The sequence below is a fragment of the Saccopteryx bilineata genome, chromosome 1, assembly GCF_036850765.1.
Source record: "Saccopteryx bilineata isolate mSacBil1 chromosome 1, mSacBil1_pri_phased_curated, whole genome shotgun sequence".
Taxonomy (NCBI): domain Eukaryota; kingdom Metazoa; phylum Chordata; class Mammalia; order Chiroptera; family Emballonuridae; genus Saccopteryx; species Saccopteryx bilineata.
The window spans coordinates 30,836,340-30,861,209 of record NC_089490.1 but is presented as its reverse complement, the minus strand read 5'-3'; the positions used below and the strand labels follow the sequence as shown (position 1 = coordinate 30,861,209).

Below are 24,870 nucleotides of genomic sequence, written 5' to 3'. Positions count from 1 at the left end.
AAGTAAAAAAAAAAACAAAATGGGAACAAATACAATATTTAAAATAAAGAACAAGTAAATTTAAATCAACAAACTGACCAGTATTTCAATGGGAACTATGCTCCTCTCACTGACCACCAGTGAAAGAGGTGCCCATTCCGGAAGTGCGGTGGGGCCAGATAAATGGCCTCAGGGGGCCGCATGCGGCCCACAGGCCATAGTTTGGGGACCCTTGCTCCTGACCATCCAGAGTATGATTGATTTATTTTTAAAATGTGTAAGGCAACATTAAAAAATGGCAAATGTATGTTCTTCTTGTTTCCATAAATTAGTTATCAAACAAACATAATTTTAAGTTAATAAAACTGGAACTGATTTCATTTTTTGAAAAAAACTCACTCCTGGGGGTCAGCGAGCATGGAAAAAAAAAACTCACTACTCAAAGTGTTAGTATACAGGTTGATCGCAATTTAAGAAGTTCACTGAGGCATAATTTAGAATAAACTGAGGCAATAGGATATAATTAATGTACTTCCCAAGTTAGACAGGGGTTTAATGTCATCATATAAAACCAAGTCTTGGTTATTGTATGAGTACCAGCTGTGCACTGACCAGGAACATCAGAGGAATTTTGTTAATTATCATTACCCAGAGGAAACTAATTAGTTGCCTTGTAAAAAGAACAACAACAAAGGTTGCTATTTCCATTTCAATTTCAACCACTGAGGTTGGTAAAACTCCATTAGCAGATTGCAATTTAATCTTCAGGTCCATAAATTAATGGGTACACTTTCAATGGATGATTGATATATTATTTCTAGGAGCAGGAAATAACTGCCAAACCAGGAGGTTAAAAAGGTGACTCAACACCTTTGAAGAAAATAATGGAATCTAACTTCTCAAGATTTCACAATATCATGAAAGTCCCTTTATCCCATTTTATTTTTCTTCCAACACAGCAAATTGAATTTCATTCTCCACACCTTGCAGAAGAATTTCAGAACCATCAGATTGGAGTAGCATGGAGTGTTGATTAGTTAGGAATTTGGATAGATAGTAGTCTCTTCTTCTCAAGAACCGTGAAGTATGAGAATCCACACGTCCACCTGGATGAGAAATCACACTATCAATAGGGGTACTGTCGTTTGTTTGAAACAGAGCAATGACTAAGAACTAATATAGACAGTGGTAGGCATTTGAATAGCTCAGAAATGCTAGAATATGCTAAAGAGATCAAAGAATTGTTTTGAAAATTTTGGAACTTTTAGAAAACCTACAGATTTTAAGGTGCAGCAGACACAAATGTGAAAAAAAAACAAAAACCAGAATCATCTGAGGAAATCAAAACCCAGGGCAAATAACCAGTCACACCCTTGCCCAAGACCTAGACATAGGCCTAGACCTGCAAATCCTGATTGAGGCAAACCCATTTGTCTGTGCATTTTTATGTCATTAATTAAGGCATTTATGCATGTCACTCAACATCTTCCAACAGATCCACCTTGCCACATAGTTCCTAATAAGGGCTTGGAACATAATATTATTCGAATCCAATTTATATCTTTATGGCTTTAAGCATTTAGTAATATTCCCTTAGCATTACTTTATTATTAGAAAAAATGGAAATTATTGTAGAATAACATCTCTCTCATAGTAGTTTGAGGGATAAAATGTAAAAAAAAAAAGAGTCACTACATTTTAGCATTATTTTTGTGGGAACTACTTTTCTTCTTATTGTTCTAGGTTGCAGGTAGACGAACATGTCACCTGAACAACAAACTTTAATGGTTAAGCCTCCATGGAGAAACTTTACCATAATTGTTGTAATTGGAAAAAACAAGTTAGTGGGGTGATACATTTAATTACTTGTATTGTTGCCACTGCGTAGCTTACTGATTATTAGGCATACATAATAGGCCATGGATATAAGCATCTATCAGTATAAGTTTTATAGCTACGTCTCTGTTTAAGATTTCTCTCATTTTCAAATTTCAAATCTGTAATTAATATCAATGTCAGCAATTCTTTTTAATGCGCCTTCACTACCATCACTCAGAAGAATAATCACCCACCCTGATAGAAAGGGCACTCCCTTACCCCTGTACCCATATGCTCCCTACCCCAATCTTGGGGCTTCCATCCACAGTTCAGACGAGATCGGGCGCGTTCAGGGTGGTATAGCCGTAGACTCAATCCACAGCTCATACGCTGGCCTTTTCCACAGGGGGTTGTGGTGTTAGAAGTGAAACATCTGGGCCATGGGGACACATCTTTCTTCTCCTTGGAGGGCTATACAGGACAGGCAGCTAGATAAGAAGAGAAAGCAAATTAATATTTGTGGAAAGCTTCATACTGACATCTCACACCAATTCCGTAAGGTAGCTGGGACTATCATCTCCCTTTTGCAAGTGAAGAAGTTGCACCTAATAATTGTTCAATAGCTTGCCCAAGGCCCCAGGGCCCCAGCTATTATAGAAAGGAGCAGAACAAGAATTTGAATCAAGGTCTGCTTCCCCCTCCAACCCTAGCCTGCCATGTTAGAGTGGATCAAAGCAAAGGCCTCACACTCCAAAGTACACAGGTGTGTGCAAAGTATACCTCGGGCAGGCAGGACCCAGGGGGACAGAGTTCTGAAGCCTGCAGGGTAGGAGTTTCAAAAGAGGAAGGATGAGGATCAAGCATTAATGGGGAGGATTGGGTCAATATATGATGGTTTTCACTATAAAAATTTCACTCTGGGAAAGGCAATGGATGACCCTAGGAGTGTATCAAGGTTTTGGCTGGAGAAGCAGAGCCCCTATAAGAGAATAAGGAACTTACTGTAGGAATTATAGCTTTCATAATTATGGGAAGAATAAGGAAAGCAAAAGGTAGAGGAAAGAATTTGAGGACAGAAGAGTCATTAACCAGCTCTCAGGAAGCAGTGACCCCAGGGGACAAGTCAAAGCTTTCAGGGAGACCTGAGAAGCAAGAATCTATCTGATGGTGTACCTGGGCCATGGCTGGTCAACAGGTCCAGTGATTAGGAAGATGAGAGGGCGACCAAGCAAAGGATAGTGAGGACAAGCTGGTATCCACCAGGTACTCTGCATCTGCTCATCTCTGTACCTGCTAGCCTTCCACCTCTGTATTTCCACTCAAGTTTCTCTCTTGAGCAACTCTCACCATGTCTCCATGTCAACAGATTGGACATTGGAGTACTCCAGCCCACTGGGAACTACCAGTGCTGCGTGGGAGAAACTTGCCCAAGACACAAACTTATGACAAGAGGAAGAGGGGGAGGCCTGCCAAGGGAGGTAAAGAAGACCTGAAACTCCTTCCCTCTTAGCTTTCGTTGATCAGAAGCAGAACAGAGGTAACAGGATTACAAGGGAGGGAGGCCAGGTGATAAGGGAAAGAATCACGAATGGCCATTTTGCTGACATGGAGAAAGGGCAAATTTGGGTCAGTACATCCTTTTCCTTTTGCTAATTAACAAGCACAAACGGAGGGGCAATCTCAGACCTCTAGGTTAATTTTCTAAAGCCCCTTCACAAGCATTGCTTTGTGTCTGCACAAAGGCCACTCACTCGCACAGTTACTTGGTGTTTGCATCCAAGAGACATTCATTCAGGGCTTTTAACTAAAGTTCCCCAACCCAAGTCATAGAGGGTTCAAAATTAGATGGGTGATTCCCTACAACAGGTCACCAATATATGGCTTCTATTGAATACCAGTGTAAATATAAGGAAATATTTGTTTTGTTAGCCTGTGGGTTCCACGTAGTAAAACCAAAACTAAGTTCTAAGGAATTAGAATCAGGTGAAAGTATAAGACTACAGCATAATTACCAAGGATAGGATGAAGACTGAAGCCCCAAGTAAAATGTTTGCCTAAATTTCCAACCCTCGTGCCTATGGTCCAGCCACAGAGAATCATTTGTACATCTTGAGCAAACCATGCACTCTGATGCTTCCAAACCTTTGTGACTACTGATCCTGATGTCTGGTACTCTCCATATTGAAAGAGAACAGAGTATATCCTCCAAATAGGTTGCTTTGGCATATATTGATCCTTTTGAATCAAAGTTACTTAAAAAACAACCAGTGTAAGGAGGACTCTCTGAAGCTCCCTGATCACCCAGAAAGCAGGAAATAAACCTCCTATGTTAGGGTATCCTCCCGGCACCAGGAGGGTAAAAGGCATCCTTATCATCAGAGGTCAGGGATTTAGGGCCAGGAATGCCATATAACAAGCCTTGTTATTTCTTCACTAATTTGCTATCCCAAGCCGAAACTCCTTGGTCAATTCTCCATGAACATATTATGTCCTATCTAAAAGGTATAAAAGCTGCCTACTTTGGTTGCTTCCTGAAGTTTTGTAACTACGGGGCTCCTATGTGTATGGAATTAAATTTGTTTTTCTCCCATTAATCTCTGTTATGTCAATTTAGTTATTAGACCAGCCAAAAACACTAGAAAAGAAGAAGAGGAAATGTTTCTACCCATTCGCTATCTTCCTCTCACTTTTATCAATTTTTTTATCTTCATGCTCCATCTCAGGTGAAGTCTCTGTTCTGAGTACCAGTTAGCAACTCCACATGCTAATCCTGCGCATTGCAGCCAGGGCCAAGCTCTCTAGTTTACCAGCCACACAGAACTGTGTTTCTGTGCTCTGGCATTTCTTCTTGATGAGTCTAGGAAACACCTGACAGTGAAAATCTCTGTTTTATTAGAGTCTGTAGTCTCAAACTTTCAGACATTGTCTGGCACATAGTTGGTATACAGTATTTCTTAAATTAATATATCCTAACTAATAATATAATAAGTATATATTTTATAGCCTTTCAAATAACCAATTTGAAAGATAACCTGTACACAAGTTACAATGTTTTCTATTGTTAGGTTATAGATCCTCCTAAAAATAGTTTCATATCTGGTTCTTAAACGATAAGCTCAAGGCAGGTCTTTCCCTTTCTTCCTGCCTTGGTGGCAAATATGATGGTTGGCTTGACAGCTGACATCTTGGGACCATAAGGAAAAGGCTGGGATTGTGGCATAGATGTCAGACCTGATATCAATGAATTGCAGGACTAATTCTGCCCTCCAATAATATCTGGACTTCTTGTTAGAGAAAAATGTAAATTTAAAAAAAAATTTTAAGCTAAAATACTTTTGCAGCATTGCAGCATTTACTCAAGGAAAGAACATTATTGTAGGAGGAGAGATCTGTTCTGGTGAAGACAAATATAAGATACCATATTATGTGTGAATTAATAAAGCCCCTTAGAGGAAACAACTACACATAACAAATTAAGTTATTATTATTTGCACTCTTCCCCAAACAAATGCATGTTCATTCAAAGTCAGTCACTATGTTGAAAAGGTATTTTCTTTCAGCAGGAAATGAATAGCCTCTAGGACCCACGGCACTTGTACATAAAGCAAAGAATTAGTTACACAGGACACAAAAGAATCAAGTAAAAATTACATTAACCACTATACAATTATGTTAACCACTTTCTTTCATTACAATATAATGAATAAAAGCACCTCCACAGTTGCTTTAGAGTCATTAACTGTGGAGTGTTTATAAAATGCATTTGAAAAGTAGAAAATTTTTAGTATTTCAACAATTTTGTTTTATTAAGACCGTTTCATTCTAAGATACAATTTTAACTCGAATTTCAAATATGTAATATCCTCAAATGAAAGACAACTAAATGGAGTTGAATTTTGGCCCTGGCCAGTTGGCTCAGCAGTAGAGCATCAGCCCAGCGTGTGGATGTCCCGGGTTTGATTCCTGGCCAGGGCACATAGGAGAAGCACCCATCTGCTTCTCTACCCTTCCCCCTCTCCTTTCTCTTTCTCTCTCTTCCCCTCCTGCAATCAAGGCTCCACTGGAGCAAAGTTGGCCATGGGCACTGAGGATGGCTCCATGGCCTCCACCTCAGGTCCTAGAATGGCTCTGGTTACAATGGAGCAACAGCCCAAATGGGCAGAGCTTCACTTCCTGGTGGGCTTGCCGGGTGGACCCTGGTCGGGCGCATGTGGGAGACTGTCTCTCTGCCTCCCTGCTTCTAACTTCAGAAAAATATACATAAATAAATGGGGTTGGATTTTTTTTTGTTTGGTTTAAAACAATTTCTAACAATCTGTTAGACTATGACTAAGGCTGTATGATTCAAGTGCATTTATGTTGTTGATTTCAACAGCATAAATGGCAAATATATTAAAAAGTGCTTCTGGCAGAGGAGTAAGACGAAAGAAAGAGCATTACTCAAACAATCTGAATGGGGAGGACAGCACCACAGCTCTATCTTCTCTCTTAAAGTCACCTCGGTCTTGTACCAGGTCAGGGTTCTATCAGAAGTCGAAGGATTTTCATCAACTAAAGAGGAATCTCAAAGTATTCAATGCCAAAATATACTTTCCTTTCAAAATATGCTCTTTAACAGCCACTAATCTGAAGTTACTTGCAAAATGGTTTAATCAAAATCCCAAATGCTATTTGATCAGTGTGTTACTTGCAAGCATCGTTCAGGAGTCAGACTTCACCAAAGCAAAACCTTCTAGTTTTGTGTCATGAAATCCACATGAGAACCAGAAAAAGCCAAAGGGCAGATATTTAAATTTTTTCCCAAAACCTTTCCACGTTTAGTAATTCAATGGCAGTTATGTACTCCTGTGACTCACGGTAAAGAAGAAAACACCCTGTTCCTCATGCCAGGTTAACATACAATGTTAAAACTGCAAAGAGTGGGAACCATAAGGTCACCCTGCGAATGAGGTGCCCGCACACTGAGATTTTACTATCTTGTAGTAAAATGTGCACCCGTGCACTTCGTGAGTCTGAATTTAAAAGAATATGTATAACAGAGATTAGAACCACAATGGATTCTGTCCTGTGAGGCAAAGGAATAGGCAGATGAGAATAAATCTAGATGAAAAGATTCAGTGAAACGGAAGCAGGGGTTCCTTATACTTTCTAATGCACAATATGGCCAAATACACAGTCAAAGCGTGGTAGAGAGCTGCACCAATTCCCGTTTCCATGCTCAATCATTCAGGTCCTTGGTTTGGAAAGAACATTTTTGAAAGACTAATTTCTCAGATGGTAGGAGGTAATGTATGGAGCATTCTTAACATTTCCATCATAAAATGCATAATATTAAATGATAAATGTACTTATTTAAACTCATTTCTAACTTTATGAAATCAGAGACTCCTTCCTATCACTGTGGCCCAACTAAGGCTTTATCTCAAAAACAAGTCATTGAGAGAGAGAGAGACCCGATCTTCCTGAACAACATGTAAAACTGAACAGGTCTGAGAATCACAGACCTAAACCTCGTGTCCAGGCAACTGAGAACAGAATCTGAAGAATGCAAAGATGATCAACTGTGAACTTATTTCCAGTGACTTCACCGGTAAACATCTAACTGAGTAACTCTCACATTTTGCATGCAGTGTAGTAGAAAGCCTGAATTTCCTGTTTTTATCATCAAAATATCTATTACTTTTCTCACATGTCACTGCATTGGATAATTGTTCCGTGTAGGCTATCCCTTGCCCTAAGCCTATTGTTTTCAAAAAATGATCCAGCGATCCTCCTACTTCATTCACCCACATTGGTTATAAAGGAAATAAAACACGCAAGCTCCACTATTGATTTCTACGTAGAAATTTTTAATAGAGCACAGGAATCTACTTCTTAACAAGGCTTGAGAACTGGTGTTAGGGGAACACAACCCTCTATTGCTTTAATTGTGACACTAATTCAGAACCTCTACTGAGGTTAACATCAAAGTCTATAACTGATACTTTAGTTAAAACTCCTTTTTTATAGAGGGTCCATTGACTTCATTGAGAGAGCTTATTTAATCCAAATTTTTCTTGCCATCTATATAGTGCCTGCAAAAGGTTAGGGCTTACCTGACATATAGGAGCTAGCACATGATATAGGTGCTATATCAAGTTACTGGAGCACAGGTCACCTTTTAATAAGTGAACCAGGACAGCTGATCAGCCATTTGCAAAAAGAGAAAATTAGAACAATCCTCACACCATACATAAATAAATTCTAAATGAACCAGGAGAATTAAGAGGGAAAACGCTTCTGTTTTTCTGCACTCTACTCTCATAGAACTACTACCACACTCACAATTCTTCTGATACCAGATATACGGGTTTCCACACCAAGGAATTCTGACACTAACTGCCTAGGGTTAGCGCCAGCCCACAGATTAAGAGCTCAGGCCCACAAGACTGCCCCCACTGCAGACACCAGTCACGAGTAGTAGGTTCTCAAGTTACCCTCAAATTCTGTCTTACCATAAAAGTGAGACTAAGAGACATTGATAAGAGTGTGGTGGTTAGGGGGGGAGGGGGAGAGGGAGAGGGAAAGGGGGAGGGGCACAAAGAAAACTAGTTAGAAGGTAACAGAGGACAATCTGACTTTGGGTGATGGGTATGCAACATAATTGAACGACAAGATAACCTGGACATGTTATTTTTGAATATATGTATCCTGATTTATTGATGTCGCCCCATTAAAAAATAAAATTATTTTTAAAAAAATTCTGTCTTACTTGGCTGTAAATCAGAGGTTCCTGCAGTTCTCCTCGGGTTTGACAGCTAAAGCAGATCACCAAACCCAGGAAAACATTTTACTTACTACTGTTGATTTATTACAAAGGACATTCTAAAGAATATAGACAAATAACGAGATGAAGAGATACACAGGGCAGGCTCCGGAAGGATCTGAAGTTCACTAGCTTCTGTCCCCATGGATTTGGGGCGGTTCAGCCTCCGAGCATGGGGCTATGTTAGCCAACCCAGAAATCCTCCATATCCCATAATTTAGCTATTATTACGAGGCTTCATCACATAGCCATGATCGTTTGTCAACTCACCTGCAGCCCTCCCCGCTGCTCTGGAAGACAGGGGCGGGGCTGGAAGTTGCCAGTGGCTAATCATAGCTCGCCCTTCTAATGACCACTCCCTATGCAGGGACCCACCAGGAGTCAACTCATTAGAACAAAAGATGTTTCAATCACTCGGGAAATTCCAAGGGATTTCTGAATTCTATGTTAGGAATCAAAGCCAAAAAGCAAATATTAAGTATTAGCAGGAAGCAGGGCCAGATATTAGCAAGTGCCTACCATATATGCAAATATATATTTCACAATCAGAGAGCCAAATGTAATAAATAAATAAATAAAAATTTATACAAGCACCAGGGTGAGTTCCTCTATAACCCAGGTCAAAAAAGTCTTTCTAACTATGACTAAAAATCCAGATGCAATTGAACAAATGTATTGATTTAACTAAAGAGCCTTGGCCAGACGGCTCCATTGCCTGGAGCACTGTCCTCATATACAAAGGTTGCAGGTTCAATCCCGGTCAGGACACATACAGGAACAGATGTTCCTGTTTCTTTCTCTCTCCCTCCCTCCTTCTCTCCCTAAAAAGTCAATCAATATTTTTCTTAATTAACTAAATAAAATTTTAATTTTTTATGAGGCAAAAAATAAATTTACATTAAAAAAAGTACAAACAAGGATAAAAAATAGTCAGCCCTCATCCTTTAATCTGTGGATTCAACCAACCACAAATAGAAAACTGTATTTTTGATCTACGGTTTGAAATTTTATACAGTTGACCATTAAACAACATGGCTTTAAACTGTGAGGGTCCACTTATATGTGGATATTTTCCAATAAATATATTAGAAAAAAGTTTGGAAATTTGCAACAGTTTGAAAAAACAGACAAACCCCTTGGTTTTCTTAATAACATTTTCTCTTCTCTAGCTTACGATATCGTAAGAATACAGAATATAATACACATAACACAGGAAATATGTGTTAATTGACTGTCTGTGTTATTAGTATGGCGTCAGTCAACAGTAGATTATTAGTTTTTAAGTTTTGGGAAAGTCAAAACTTATACGTATATCTTCCACTGAGTGAAGAATCAGCGTTACTAACACTTGTGTTGTTCAAAAGTCAACTGTACAAGGCGTATGCGTACCCACAGATTTGGGGATCCACGTAGGATGAAGAGAGGGGGTTCTGGAGTCAGTCTCCCGTGGATACCAAAAAGACAACTGTATTTGCAACATACATCAGAGATAAAGTGACAGTACTCGTAAAATTAAAAAAGATTTTTTTAATTGAGTAGGAGAAAACATAAAAAATTCTGTAGATAATTAAGAGCAAAAGATATGAACAGACAACTGACAAAAATGAGATAAAAATGGTTCTTAAGCATTTGAAAAGATGTTCAATTTCACTCATAAGAGAAGACAAACTGAAATTACAATGAGACATTGTCTCACTCATTACATTGGGAAAAATTCACAACCTTAACAACATAATTGTTGCTGAAACTCTGAGGAAACAGGCACTTTTATACACTATTGTTGAGAAGGCAAAATGATACAAATATTATGGAATGGAATTTAGTAATATCTAACAAAATTACATATGCATTTATCCTTGAACCCATATCTAGCAATTTATCCTGAAGCTATCTCTGTGACAATATAAGTAATATATCAATATATATATGCATCAGTTTACTCATTGCAGTATTATGTGTAATTTCCAAATACTGGAAACTACCTTAATATGCCAGCACAGGAAATTGTGGAATAAACTCTGATACGTGAAGACTACCCTACTGTAAAAAAGGTGGAGGAAGCTCTCTGGGAACTGATGTGGAGTGATGGCCAAGAGATCTTGTAAAGTGACAAAATCTAGTACCATTAACTTTGTTTAAGAAAAAAAGAGGAAATAAGAAAACACACATATATCTGCTTATCTTTCAAAAAAATCACAAGAAAGAAAAAACAGAAACAATTAAGTTGGTTAGTTATAGGCAGTGGTGGGATTCGGCCAGTTCACACTGGTTCAGTAGAGCCAATACCTAATTATTTGTTAAGTTCAGTGAACAGGTTGTTAAAATGGCACTTGTAAGCAGGGTTCTCTCTAAGATGGGTGCCTGGGCAGCCGCCCAATGTGGAAATCACAACTTTTCATTCCTTACTTTTTAACATTCATCTTCTCAACAGCATATTCTAAGCGCCCATAGTGATGTTCATTCCATCCATCAGTGGAAAAAATTTGATGGAACTATGCTTGTAATATTTACTTATTCATTTCATAAAATTCTTGTACTTTAATGAAATGCTGCATTTTAATTCCCTTGCATTTGTAACTTCAGTAAACAAACATATAACATGAAGAGAAAAAGTGCCAAACAACCAGGGGTTGACAAACTGTCACTAGAAATACCTCAACAATTTTATTGTTTTTTTGTCAGGTATTATTTAATATTTTTCATTAATATTTTAACTCTTTCTTATAACATAGTCTAGTTTTGTGTACCTCTTTTATTGTTATTATTTTAGTATTAAGTGCATGAAATAATAAACTACCTTTCAGTATATCTTTTTCATACTTTAAATGGTCATTAGGGCAGAGAACCGGTTATTAAATTATTTGAATCCCATCACCGGCTATAGGGCAGTGAATTTCAAGTCTTTTCATTTCATGGCACACATCAACTAATTACTAAAATTGTGCACACCAAAACATATGCTTTTTGCTGATCTGACTAAAAAATAAGTATATTGTTTATTCATTCATACCAGACTGCTACTGTTGTGTTGGCTGTTGTAATTTTCTTTATTTGACGATCTGAGGGAAAAGAAGTCAGTGCCCCTGACTAAACAGTCAGGTACTGCAGGTTTTAAAAATTCTGCAGTGCAATGGCTGAAAATGGCTACTCCAGGGAATAAAAGGCAGGAGGCTTCAACAACATCTGTGAGAGGAACATTTCTCTGAGTATACCTGTTCGTAAGTTTTGACTTTGGGGAGTATGATAATTTTGGCATTCAAAAAGAAAAGTAAATCAGTAAGGGAAAAAAAACTAAAACAAAAAAGATAAGTGAACCCAACTGTATGATGACCATAACCACAAAGCAGGGAGAAAAAAAACTAAAAACTAATTTGAGTAACTTACAAATCCAGTTTTGATTACTTGCCCTATAAGCCCTCAGTCTCGGGCATGGGGGGAAGATGGGAAAACTTGAGACTGAAGATCTTGAAATCTTTATTAGGTGTTTGTTTGGTTTTTTTTACAGTTGTAGTAGATATGTGTGAAGGTATTCCAACATTCTTTCAGATGTATTATGGAATTGAGCGAATGAATAAACATGTTGGTGTTTTTGGAAGCCAGGATTCTCACTGTGAAAGAATCTGTAGATATGGAATGGGAAGGACCAGAAATATAAATTGAAGTTGGAGATACTGGTGTAGAGTTATGATTTCTAAAATATGTACATATGTGTACCGCATGTCATGTGTATGTGTGTACATACATATATACTTACATATGTGCATTACGTGCTTGCATCTGTTCCTTAGCTCTGTCCACTGTAAAGGTCCAGAAACAGAGATGTTCCAGAAGCAATGAGCACGGCCAGCGCACAAGCCTTGATCTCTAATACCATTCCCACTAAAAAAACGGGGGTCCTCACAGAAGTCGCTGAAAGCAGGACTGGCAAAGACGAACTACACGATGAATCTGGAACATTTTGTTTACCAGAAGATGAGGAGGTGCTCAAGAACAGAGATGTGACACAGGCAAATGGAGCCAGCTTGAAGAGACTCTGGCCAAACCTGGGGTAATCTGAGCTCTGAACTAAGTACAGATAATGCCTATAGACCATTTGGGGTGGTGACGCGTGGGGTAGGAAACAAGAAGCCACGAGTCCATACAGATAACACGTAGGTACATCCATGAGAAGGGAGGGTCCCTGAACATGGTCAAATGTGGCACGCTGACTGGTAAACACGGAGGGAGGGCAGAAGTGGCCCATCATCATTGTGTAACCATCACAACAAAGTCTGATTCGGACAAACTCCTTGATGGATGCTGAATGTAAGGGGAAATTTTAATGAGAAGCAGAATACTTGCATGGTCCTAAAGTGTCTCTCCACAAACCGCTTATTAGTTGGAATGGAGAACATAGTAAGTATACAGTGGAGAAACTGAACAACTCTTCTAACGTGTAATGAGAGCTGAGGTCACTGGTGAGGGGCAGATGGACGTCGTGTGCCTCCGGATGGGACTGAGCAGCATGCAGTGTCATGTATCCCCATCAGGAATGCATAGCCTCAGTCTGATCACAAGGAAACATCAGACAAACTCGTAACGAGGAGACTCCTGTTTTTAAAACCCAGGGGACTCGAGCTTCAAAAATGTCAGTGTCATAAAAGACAAAGAAAGGCTTTGGAAATGTTTCAGAGATGAAAGAGACATAACAACTAAATGCAATGCCTATCCCTAGACCTAATCCTATATTTGAGGGGGAAAAAAAGGGAGCTACTGGGACAATGAAAAAATGAAATGCAAATAAGTAAGAGTATTAATATTATATTATCAAAGTTGACAACCCCCCTGTGGTTAGGTAAGAAAATATTCTTACCTGTAAAAAACACTATGCTATCTAAGGCATCATGATGTGCGAAATTCATTCTCAAATGCCTTAGGGAAAACAAAATATTATGTGTGACTATATACATTATTATACATATATGTGTATGTATATATGCATATATATGTGTGTATAGATATTATGTGTGCATGCACGCACATATGGAAAGAGAAAGAGTGCACAAATGACCAAACAAGTTGAATAAAATGGTAACAATAGATGAAGCCGCATAAAGGCTTAACTGTTGTCCTTTGTGTTATTCTGTAAATTTGAAAATCTAAGAAAGATACATGTATGCTTTACCAGTGAATTTCATGACATGTAAAGGATAAAAAAAAATTTGTGCATAGTAACATACACATTTATGTATTAAAAACATTGCTCTCTCAGTTGGCTTGCCAACTGGTAGGTAAAATTAACAGAAGGAAAAGATATTTGAATGTTCACTTAGGTTAGAAGCTAAAGGTCGGATGATGATCAGTAGCAAAATATCAAAGCTGGTGAAACAAGCTCTCCCACTGCTCTAGAGAAAGTGCCTGCACCTCTAAAGCATTCAGAACTCTTCACTCAAACCCCAGAGGACTAAGTTCTCCAGGAAGCAGCCACCTTTCTAAAGCATGACATTCATGGATTTGGGTTTGTTCTTATATTTCAAGTTGCTGACGATGAAGACCCAGGATAATGTGGCTCCTTTCAGCCTTCAGATGATAGTCCCTTTCTGAACATCAGTACTGTACTGCTAAGAAGAGGGCTGCAGATGTCTGACAGATGCATTCTAAAGATGGCAAAGGCCTTACATTTTCTTGATGATTCCTCTAGATGTGAGTATGATAGATAAAAAAGGAAGAGAAGAAGGGAGGAAGGGAAGGAAGGGGGGAGGGAGGGAGGGAGGGAGGAAGGGAGAAAGGAAGGGAGAAAGAAAGAAAGAGAAAGAAAGAAAGAAAGAAAGAAAGAAAGAAAGAAAGAAAGAAAGAAAGAAAGAGAAAGAAAGAAACTAAATTGAAGTTTTACGACAAAATGAGAACATCTTTGATGGAAATTGAAAACTTCTGAGCCAATGATACTAACATATAAACAAATAAAAACAATAAGAAGAAAAACTTTTTCAAACTGCCATGGATATGTCCAGGTGACCCAGTGAGAACCTTTTCCCATATTTTGGTAATTGCTAAAAATTTTGTCCTTTTTCTCCCTTCCCTACTATCTTTTAGAAAGGATACATCTGAATGATAACATTTACTTTAAGTAAAACACTGGCAGTTGAAATGTTGATTAAGACCAATCAAGACTTCTAAAACTCCCTATAGCACTTTTAAGTGAGCATGGTAAGAATTCTTTCCATTAGATGAAAAAAGAAAAAAGAGGAACATTCACACAAATAGGCAAATAAAACCCAGAAATGATAGGGCATAAAAAAAATCAACCATTTCACAATATGTCTGATAAGGAGTTAATAACCAAAATTTATTTTAAAAACTTGTAAAACAATACCAGGAAGACAAGAAATCCAATCAAAAAATGGGTGAAAGAAATGAATAGACACTTCTCCAAAGAGGACATGCAGATGGCTCATAGGCATATGAAAAAATGCTCAACATCACCAATCATTAGAGAAATGTAAATTAAAACCACAATGAGATATCACCTCACACCAGTCAGAATGGTGCTTATCAACAAAACAACACGGAATAAGTGCTGGCGAGGATGTGGAGAAAAGGGAACCCTCTTGCACTGCTCGTGGGAATGCAGACTGGTGCAGCCACTGTGGAAAACAGTATGAAGATTTCACAAGAAATTAAAAATCAAACTGCCTTTTGACCCAGCTACCCCACTTTTAGGAATATACCCCAAGAACACCACAGCACTGTTTCAAAAAAAGAAATGCACCCCATGTTTATGGCAGCATTATTCACAATAGCAAAGATCTGGAAACAGCCCAAGTGTCCATCAGTGGATGAGTGGATTAAAAAGCTTTGATACATATATACTATGGAATACTACTCAGCCATAAGAAATGAAGACATAGGATCTTTTACAATAACATGGATGGACCTTGATAACATTATACGGAGTGAAATAAGTAAAACAGAAAAAACTAAGAACTATATGATTCCATACATAGGTGGGACATAAAAATGAAACTCAGAGACATGGACAAGAGTGTGGGGGTTATGGGGTGGGGGAGAGGAGAGGGAGGGGGTTGGGGGAGGGGAGGGGCACAAAGAAAACCAGATAGAAGGTGACAGAAGACAATTGGACTTTGGGTGATGGGAATGCAGCATAATCAAATGTCAAAATAACCTGGAGATGTTCTCTCTGAACATGTGTACCCTGATTTATCAATGTCACCCCATTAAAATTAATTTAAATAATAATAATAATAATAATAATAAAAATCAACCAGCCGAGATCAACACTACTGTAGAATAAAGGAGGAAACCATGAGGTGCATAGCTGAAGCTCTTTAAAAGGGCAGAGAGTACAATGAGAAAGAAGGGAAAAGGTATTTGTTCTCCACAGGCCAGCTGAGAGTAAATGCTCTCTGATTTCTATAGTACGCACCTCACAAAGAAGCCCAGCCAGCACATCGTGAGAGCCACTAACTTTAAATCCACTAGATATAGTTTAGGAGATGCTATGAAACCTACAGACCAACAAAGGAAATGTTTGCATTGTCGTTTGAGCACACCTAAAGCAACACTACTTACTTGAAACTTAACTCCCATTTAGGGATTAAACATACTGGAAGTGTATCAGAATTTAAAACGCATAGTTCTGAGACTACTTCGACAGCCGCACTGTGAGACAATATTTTGAATGTCTTAAATAATTGCTGAGAGGCCCTGGCCGGTTGGCTCAGCAGTAGAGCGTCGGCCTGGCGTGCGGGGGACCCAGGTTCGATTCCCGGCCAGGGCACATAGGAGAAGTGCCCATCTGCTTCTCCACCGCCCCCCCCTCCTTCCTCTCTGTCTCTCTCTTCCCCTCCCCAGCGAGGCTCCATTGGCGCAAAGATGGCCCGGGCGCTGGGGATGGCTCCTTGGCCTCTGCCCCAGGCGCTAGAGTGGCTCTGGTCGCGGCAGAGCGACGCCCCGGAGGGGCAGAGCATCGCTCCCTGGTGGGCAGAGCGTGGCCCCTGGTGGGCGTGCCGGGTGGATCCCGGTCGGGCGCATGCGGGAGTCTGTCTGACTGTCTCTTCCTGTTTCCAGCTTCAGAAAAAATAAATAAATAAATAAATAAAAAATAATAATAATTGCTGAGAAAAAGGATTCATTTTGTAAGAAGTTTATAACTTGGTTTCTTTTTACGTATCAGATGCTATGTAAGAGTTACTGAGTTACTGTCACATTTCTGTGACAGAACTATATCCAATATTATTATGAAGATGGCTTAATTCCAGAAAGAAAGACCAACTCTTCTGTTGGTCATTTGTTTTCTTTCTTCTTTAAAAATTTTTTTCAGGATTCATGTATTTGCTTTTTCACCATTCTGCAACACTGAGAACTGGCTCATGTTTCAATATTTTTAATATAACTTGCCTTCTTCTAGGACATGTTCCTAATAAGAATGCTTCCTGAAATATAGACAAGACCAGATGTTATCTGAGTTCCCACAAACACACAAAATCTAGCCCCTGTGTGATCCAGGATATCACCCCTTGGTGTCATATTAAAAACAGTTCTAACTCTGACTTGGCCTGAATTGTTGCTTTAAATCTCCATCCCTTTTAATTATAAAATTTTTCAGATTTCATGTAACCATATGTGTTACATCTGTTTATTACTTTTTAGATTACATCTAACATGTGGTCAGTTCAAAAATAAACTTACCATCACTGTGAACCAGTTGCTTATTGTCTCTGTTCATTACCTGTGCAGCACCTTCAAGGTGGGGGTACTTCTTCCTTCCAATTTTTTCTTTCCCTGATTTTAAACTTCCCAATGAGGTAACTGAAGGCTCAAGTACAGACTCTGGAATCTCTGGACACAACATTGCAAGGGCAACAGAGTGGAGCATGGTGCCCGAGAGATACTCTCACCACCCAATTCTTCTTTCCCCTGTACCCTTCACCCCCTTTGCAGGAAATCACTAAGGAGGGAACCTTGACCCTCCCCCCAATAAGAGCAAGGCAATGCTTTCATATTTTTAAACTACGTAGGAAGGTTGAGGGAGTCACAAAGCACAACTAGAAGCAGGTGAAAAAAATTGGGACCATTTAGCAATGAAGAACTGGGTGTGAAAACCTTCAGGGTGTGATTTTGGGGGTGTTATAAATGAAGAATTCAAGAACCTTCTCCTCGCACTGGAAAAAGGGTTAAGTGGGCTATGTGGAGAGTCAGTTTATAACAACTATTTTATAGGATTAATTCTGGATAACTATATTTTCTCTTTCTGAGATCTATAAATACTTCCTTTCTTACGTAATAATTACTGAAAAATTAAATAATCACAAATAACTTTTAAACATTTACCTTATGATAAATGTCTCCAAGCGGAAGAGATAGGTTGGTTGTTGCAGGTTGGGTTTCCCAAAAACAGGTTCTGAGTTCGGTTTGGGATCAATACCTGTGAAGGGTAGGAGGCAAAGCTGGATTTGGCAAAGGAAAAAGAGGAACTTTGCTGCCCAAAAGGCCTTGGCCAACCCAGCTGGGAGCTCTGGTAAGTAGGGCCGTCAGACGTGGCTCACAGTGGGTGGAAATGAGTGGCTAGGCTTTCATCGCCTTTCCCAACTCCATCACTGGAGGTCGGAGGCTTGGGCAAAAGGAGACACTCTCTCCAGCTGAGGTCAACACAGCAGGACACAGCAACGGTGGGCACCCGCCGACAGCACTCCGCAGGCTGGCCAGCAAGCACTTCCTTCAAGATCTGGGCGGCACGCCAGCGTGTCTCTCTCCCATGCGGACATGACCTGGCCCGACTAGAGTCCTACCTAGCTACCTCTATCACAGACGCCTGCGTCCTCTGCTTTATAGCAACACGCCATTTCTCTAAAAACATAAACATCATTTAACATTCATACACTACTTTCCAGAACACGGGCAACATCACTCTTAGGGAGGCCCACCTTGAGCTCGTCTCCATGTTTGTTGAGCCTACTTTCCTCCGCCAAGGTGGCAAGCGTGCACTTCTGGAAAAACTGCCTTTTGTATCTATATATGTTCCTTGGCCTTGGCAGCTTGCTCCACTTTCCCGAACCCCAATGCCAGTGAAAGGGATTGGCTGGCAGAGTGTCCTTCATCTTCAAACACCTTCAAGAGCTAGAAGTGAGCCCCAGAGTGACCTCTGGCGTGCTAGTCAGTTCCCGACCGGCCAGCCGACAAGGGGAAGGGCTTTCCGGTTGATTATGTAAATGACAGCTCCACCGGCCCCTCTCACACAAGGCTGCTGCCACTGTCCAGGAGAAGCAATAGTGTGAGCTGACATACAAAACAAACCCTCCTCAATCAAGCTGTCCCTAGGATTTTCCTTCCTTCTCTGGCATAATCGTCCTCATCCGGCCACGGGCAGGCACTGGGCTACGTTGCTATGGGGATTACGTGGAAGATAATCACTTGTGAACAGGCACGGGCTCTGACAGCCCACCCAGTCTCACGGTGCTTTTCCCTCTCCATCTGAACACGGTGACACCGAGGGGAACACAGTGTGGACGCCAGACAACGCCCAAGGTCAACAACACCGCCCCTCGTCTTAGACGCAAATAACAGCTTCATGATTCAGGCCTGCTGAAGACCCAGCTGCCCGGCTCTCGATTTCAGTTCCAACCCTGATCCTCTTCCCCACAGCTGTGAATCCTGAACAAATCTTTTCTGGATTTCGGCTCTCTCAGCGAAAATGGGGTGGGAGTGCCTGTGGTTGGCGCCTCGATGACTGACTCCTAAATTCCAGGGGCGAGGACATTGCTGCACAGACCCAAAGGGGCACTCTACCGGAGCTCTGTTTTCTATCATAAGTCAATCACCCTGCAAGTAAAAATAAAATTTAAATTACCTATTTCCTGATGCTCAGATGCCCAGACAACAATGAGGTTACAGCTCAATCCAATAACTGCATTTTTAACAAAAAGTCAACCAGAACGCCACTGTGGGTGTGTGAAAGGATTGCGATGATCTACTTTTGTCTACCTGATCTTGTCTGATCTCGGAAGCTAAGCACGATTGGGTCTAGTTAGTACTTGGAAGAGAGACGATCTACATACTTTCTCTTTAAACCAACCCAGAGTTTTCTTAGAACAAGGAAGAGCCTAACTTTGGTTCTTCAAAACTTCGTTCAAAAAAGAAAGAAAGAAAAGAAGAAAAGAAAGAAAGCAAACAGTCTTAAAGACAAACCGCAAAGAAGCGGTTCTCAGCTGTTCTACTGAGCGAGACTGACACCTGCTGGCCTCCCCCTTTACTGCAGCCACACCGGGGAAAGAGCATGTTTTGTAAGCTTCTATTGCTACCTACAATATATAGGCCAATATCTGTGATCTAAAATTGCAGAGATATTTGGAAAGCAATACATCAGAGCACTTATGCAGGAGAAGTACTATGAACAAGACACAAGTATATTTCAGATATACACTTGGGGTCTCGGGTTAAGGATATAACATGTCGATAAATAAATTTCAGTCTCACGCACAGAGAATGATTAAAAACTCTTAAAGGAAACTGTTCTAAATTTTCCTCATTGTTCATATGATTCTTTAACCTGTTAGCGATAACGGTGTGTTTATAGAAAAGCAAGGTGACAGCATAAAAGAAAATGAGAGAGAAACAAAGAAGGGAAATACAGGGAGAACAAAATGAAGACGGAGAGCTGGACGCAGATGTAGAGAGAGAGGCCTTTCCAGGCGCAAGGAGACAAACACCGAAGCAGACAGAGTCAGAGGCATCTTGACTTAGGAAGCAGGTGGGAAACTATTCACTTTCTCCCACAAAACTTCCCCGTAAGGTAGAGCACCATGACTGAGTGTACAAGCTGTTTGTTGACTTGAGCATCTCACTTAGATGGGTGATCCCTTAAGCTGTCAACTTTATCTTTGTGGCAGCCAGTGGCAAGAGGATGTATAGATCTATAGTCCCCCCACAAGGCAGCTAAACATTCTCTCTAGTGAAAGACACATTTCCAAGGCAATATGAAGGCAATGGTTTATTTAAAAAGAGGCTTCTCGCCTGACCAGGCTGTGGCACCGTGGATAGAGCGTTGAGCTGGGATGCTGAGGACCCAGGTTGGACACCCTGAGGTTTGTCAGCTTGAGAACAGGCTCACCTGGCTTGAGCACGGGGTCGCTGGCTTGAAGTCCAAGGTTGCTTGCTTGAGCCCCAGGTCACTGGCTTGAGCAAGGGGTCACATGCTCTGCTGGAGCCCCCTGGTCAAGGCACATATGAAAAAGCAAAGTGCCACAATGAAGAATTAATGCTTCTCATCTTTCTCCCTTCCTGCCTATCTGTCCCTCTCTCTGTCTCTCTATCTCTGTCATAAAAATAAAATAAAAGGGGGCTTCTTAAGATGGCACTGAACACTTTATATTCAATCTACTAGCACTGGGGTTAGTAGTTCTACTGGGAGGAGGGATACGAATGCAGCCAAGGCATTGGCAACTACACCTAAGTGAACCCCAGGACAGCAATAGGTGAGTTGCAACGTATTCAGATGAAATAAAAAAATAAAGAAAGGAAACTAAACTACAATTACTGTAAATTCACTTAGCACTATAATAAAATACACTTCCTGTGCTATAGGTTTTCTGATTCTTTGGGGAGTAGTCAAGGGGCCGGTGTTCTCCCAACTCTGCAGCTTATTGAAGTCGTCTAATTTCTCTGAGGCTCTCTTTTATTTATTTATTTATTTATTTATTTATTTAGTATTTTTCTGAAGCTGGAAACAGGGAGAGACAGTCAGACAGACTCCCGCATGCGCCCGACCAGGATCCACTCGGCACGCCCACCAGGGGCGAAGCTCTGCCCACCAGGGGGCCATGCTCTGCCCCTCTGGGGCGTCGCTCTGCCACAACCAGAGCCACTCTAGCACCTGGGGCAAAGGCCAAGGAGCCATCCCCAGCGCCTGGGCCATCTTTGCTCCAATGGAGCCTTGGCTGCGGGAGGGGAAGAGAGAGACAGAGAGGAAGGAGGGGGTTGGAGAAGCAAATGGGCGCTTCTCCTATGTGCCCTGGCCGGGAATCGAACCTGGGTCCCCCACACGCCAGGCCGACGCTATACCGCTGAGCCAACCGGCCAGGGCGTCTCTTTCTTTATTGATCAAACAGAAACACCAACAACCTATTCCATATATCCTGGAGGATGATGCAGATCAAATGAAGTGATGTCTGTGAAAACACAGCAGAGCATTCTGAGCTCTACTAAAAATAAAAAATAAAATAAAAGTGAAATAAAGGAAAATTGTCCCTGGACAAGTGAGGAGTGAACAGCCTTGACAAAGAGAAAGATGATAAACGAGGGCCGCCTGTGAGCCAAGCCAGCATCCCAAGGGACCCGGTCCGGCCTGGTGCCTGGGTGAAGCTCTCAGGAGCCATGGCAACAAGGCCTGGACACATCATTAGCAAATGGAAATATTAGGCGCACAAGTTTCCTCTCTGGCTCTCAGTGCTAATTTAAATAAATGCCATGTCTGTTCCTCATCTGAACAAGCTGTGCTTAGGTTAGTTTCAAATTATCATGAAGAAAAATAAATGAATGTACCTTTCCACTCAGTTTCATTCAGTCTAGTTGGGGATTAGGAGTGGCTCCAGGCACCGCCAGAGAGTGACCCAATGAAGCCACTTCTATGAGTAGGTTCCATCCCTCATCTTAGGCGTGTCTCTAACCATTCCCTGGTGTTGTGTGTCTGTGACTCAGGCTAGAGAATGGGGATCCTGGACAGAGACACATTTCCCCCAGGTCCTGGGCATCACCAGCTCTCAAGCAAATATTTGATTCCATGGAGACAGAAGGCCACACAGCAGAGCATGAATCACAGAGTGATGTCACCACTTATGAGGTTTTCCAGTTGTTTGGGATAACTACTCCCACACATGACTGAGAAAGTTCTTTTAAAACCTGGACCTTTGAGAACTACATAGAATTAATTTTTGCCTTAGAAATAATATCGTAATTGTGCCTACAAATCAAGCAGTTGGACAGCAGACTCTGAAAAGCTCCCTCCAGAATGATGATGTTGGTTCCTGTTCGTGTTTACACAGCTCTGGGAAAGGTGGATGTAATTCTGGGTCTGTGAACCTTAGCGGAGTCCAAGCAGAGAACCCAGACCCCAGGACAGGCAAGAAGACTGGAGCTTCAATGCATATACAAAATGTGTTTACCTCATCCTTTTAGAATGTATTGCTTTATGTATCTTTTGATTGCATAATAAAATACTACCAGGATGCATTTAAATAATTTATAAATGTATATGATATGTAAATAAAATTGCTCATTAATATCAGAGCCTTATCCCCCAAAATGTTTTTTTAATACACCTTCCACTCTTTTTCATTATTATTTATTCATTTTAGAGAGGAGAGAGAAGTGAGAGGGATTGAGAGACAGAGAGAGAGAGAGAGAACAGGGGGAGGAGCAGGAAGTATCAACTCCCATATGTGCCTTGACCAGGCAAGCCCAAGGTTCTGAACCAGTGGCCTCAGTGTTCTAGGTTGACATTTTATCAACTGCGCCACCACAGTGCAACCCCCCACCCAAAAAAAAAGTTTGAACACAGGAATACAATAAAGAAAATTTAGAGGGTATACTCTGCTAAATACTGTCATGTTAGAAAATTGTGTCACCTAGTAAACAGCTTGATCTTAAAAGCTCAATTCTATTTCAAGTTTACATGTGTCACAGACTAATATTAAATTCTAGAAGTTTTGTCCTATGTGAGACCAGTAAGACAATAAAAATACATAAATATCACAACTAGAAGCAAAACCAATGGAGTCTGGCCTAGTGGCATTACATATATCTGTATGTAACACACACATAACCTGCACACAAAGCCCTGAAAATACAGATGTCACATGTATGGTGTTAACGTTTCTATTTCTCGTTGGAAGTCCTGTCCCGGCATTGTAGCCCCTTAAGGCTGTTTTTAAAAAGGGAGACAACAGGCCCTTAATGAAGTCACTTGGGTTAAAGTTCCCCATCAGTAAACCAAGACTTAATACCTAACCTAATTATAGTTTCAACCTTTCCCAGAAATGTAACCTTTAACCAGCCAGCCTGGAACTTCCTGGTCAGTACGAGGAGGAGAAGTCCCCGTTAACGGTTTGTGCATGAACTGACACAATGCATTCCTTGCTGATAATTTCTACCCTCACCCTCATCCCCGCCCCATCTTTAAAAAGTTTCATTTTCTGCCACTTGGTGGGGCTCTCTTCTAGTTGCTGAATGGGATTCTGCCCGACTCATGAATCCTTTAATAAAGCCAATTAAATCTTCAAATGTTACTCATCAGAAGAGTGCAGCTCTTTATGTTGACCTAATCTGACATATCTGAGACATTACGGACAGAAAAGGTGGTAAAACACTGGTTTCAATACAGCACCACGGGGTCATCTCTCCCTGTTCCATGTGTAACTTACTGTTATCACGTGATGCACTTTCCGAAATGGGGCGTTTTTGAGAGTTGAGTCATCAGTAGAATTAGGTGAGCCAGGTCCTGAGACTGTGCCTTCCTGTGGGGAAAAGATCAACTCATTAAGTCCCTTTTCTTTTATTAGCTCTTGTTTTGAATTTTAAATAATTAAAAATTATCTACCTGGTCCTCTGTTCACCTCGTTATGGCAGAATCAACCCCCAGAGACACGAAGATGTTGACTTCCTCTCAATGCGGTACAGTTGGGTCAGCTGCTGGCAAAGACCAAAGCAAACAAAAAAACAAAAATGTACTCTGAAGGTAAATTGCAAAAGGTTTTCAAAATTATGTTTCAATTAATATACAATTTTATACAAGGACTTAAACAAGCAATTATTGCTACTTCTCAACTTAATTGCCAACCACCAGTTTGTGGTTGAGAGAAAAAAATAGACGTTTTATTGACCTTAGAAAGTCCTTACTTAGTTTTTTCCCCTAAATTCTGCTTCTTGCTTTGATAAACCATGTGAAAGAGAAAACCACAGGCCCAAATTGTCATCACTTGTGCTTAAAGTCCATGGCATCAAACTTAGATTTAGTATATGACCTAATTGCTGTTTCTATCTCACCCAGAAATATAACCTTAACCAACCAGTCTGGAATTTTCTGGTCAACACCAGTAAGGTCATCTGTCATGTGGGCCCTCTCCATCCCACCATAGAAAGAAGAAGCACGGCCCTGGCTGGTTGGCTCAGCGGTAGAGCGTCGGCCTGGCGTGCGGGGGACCCAGGTTCGGTTCCCGGCCAGGGCACATAGGAGAAGCACCCATTTGCTTCTCCACCCCCCCTCCTTCCTCTCTGTC

General features: G+C 40.7%; 1 long non-coding RNA gene across 1 annotated transcript; it reads right to left on the bottom strand.

Annotated features, from left to right (window-relative positions):
• Positions 1–135: 135 nt before the first annotated feature.
• On the bottom strand, positions 136–18,578 carry LOC136319847 (uncharacterized). The gene is made up of 4 exons (XR_010728232.1): positions 18,526–18,578; positions 17,933–18,026; positions 2,100–2,285; positions 136–1,085 (listed from the first exon to the last, which is right to left on the bottom strand). It is a non-coding gene; the product is annotated as an uncharacterized lncRNA (long non-coding RNA).
• Between the last annotated feature and the right edge of the window lie 6,292 nt (positions 18,579–24,870).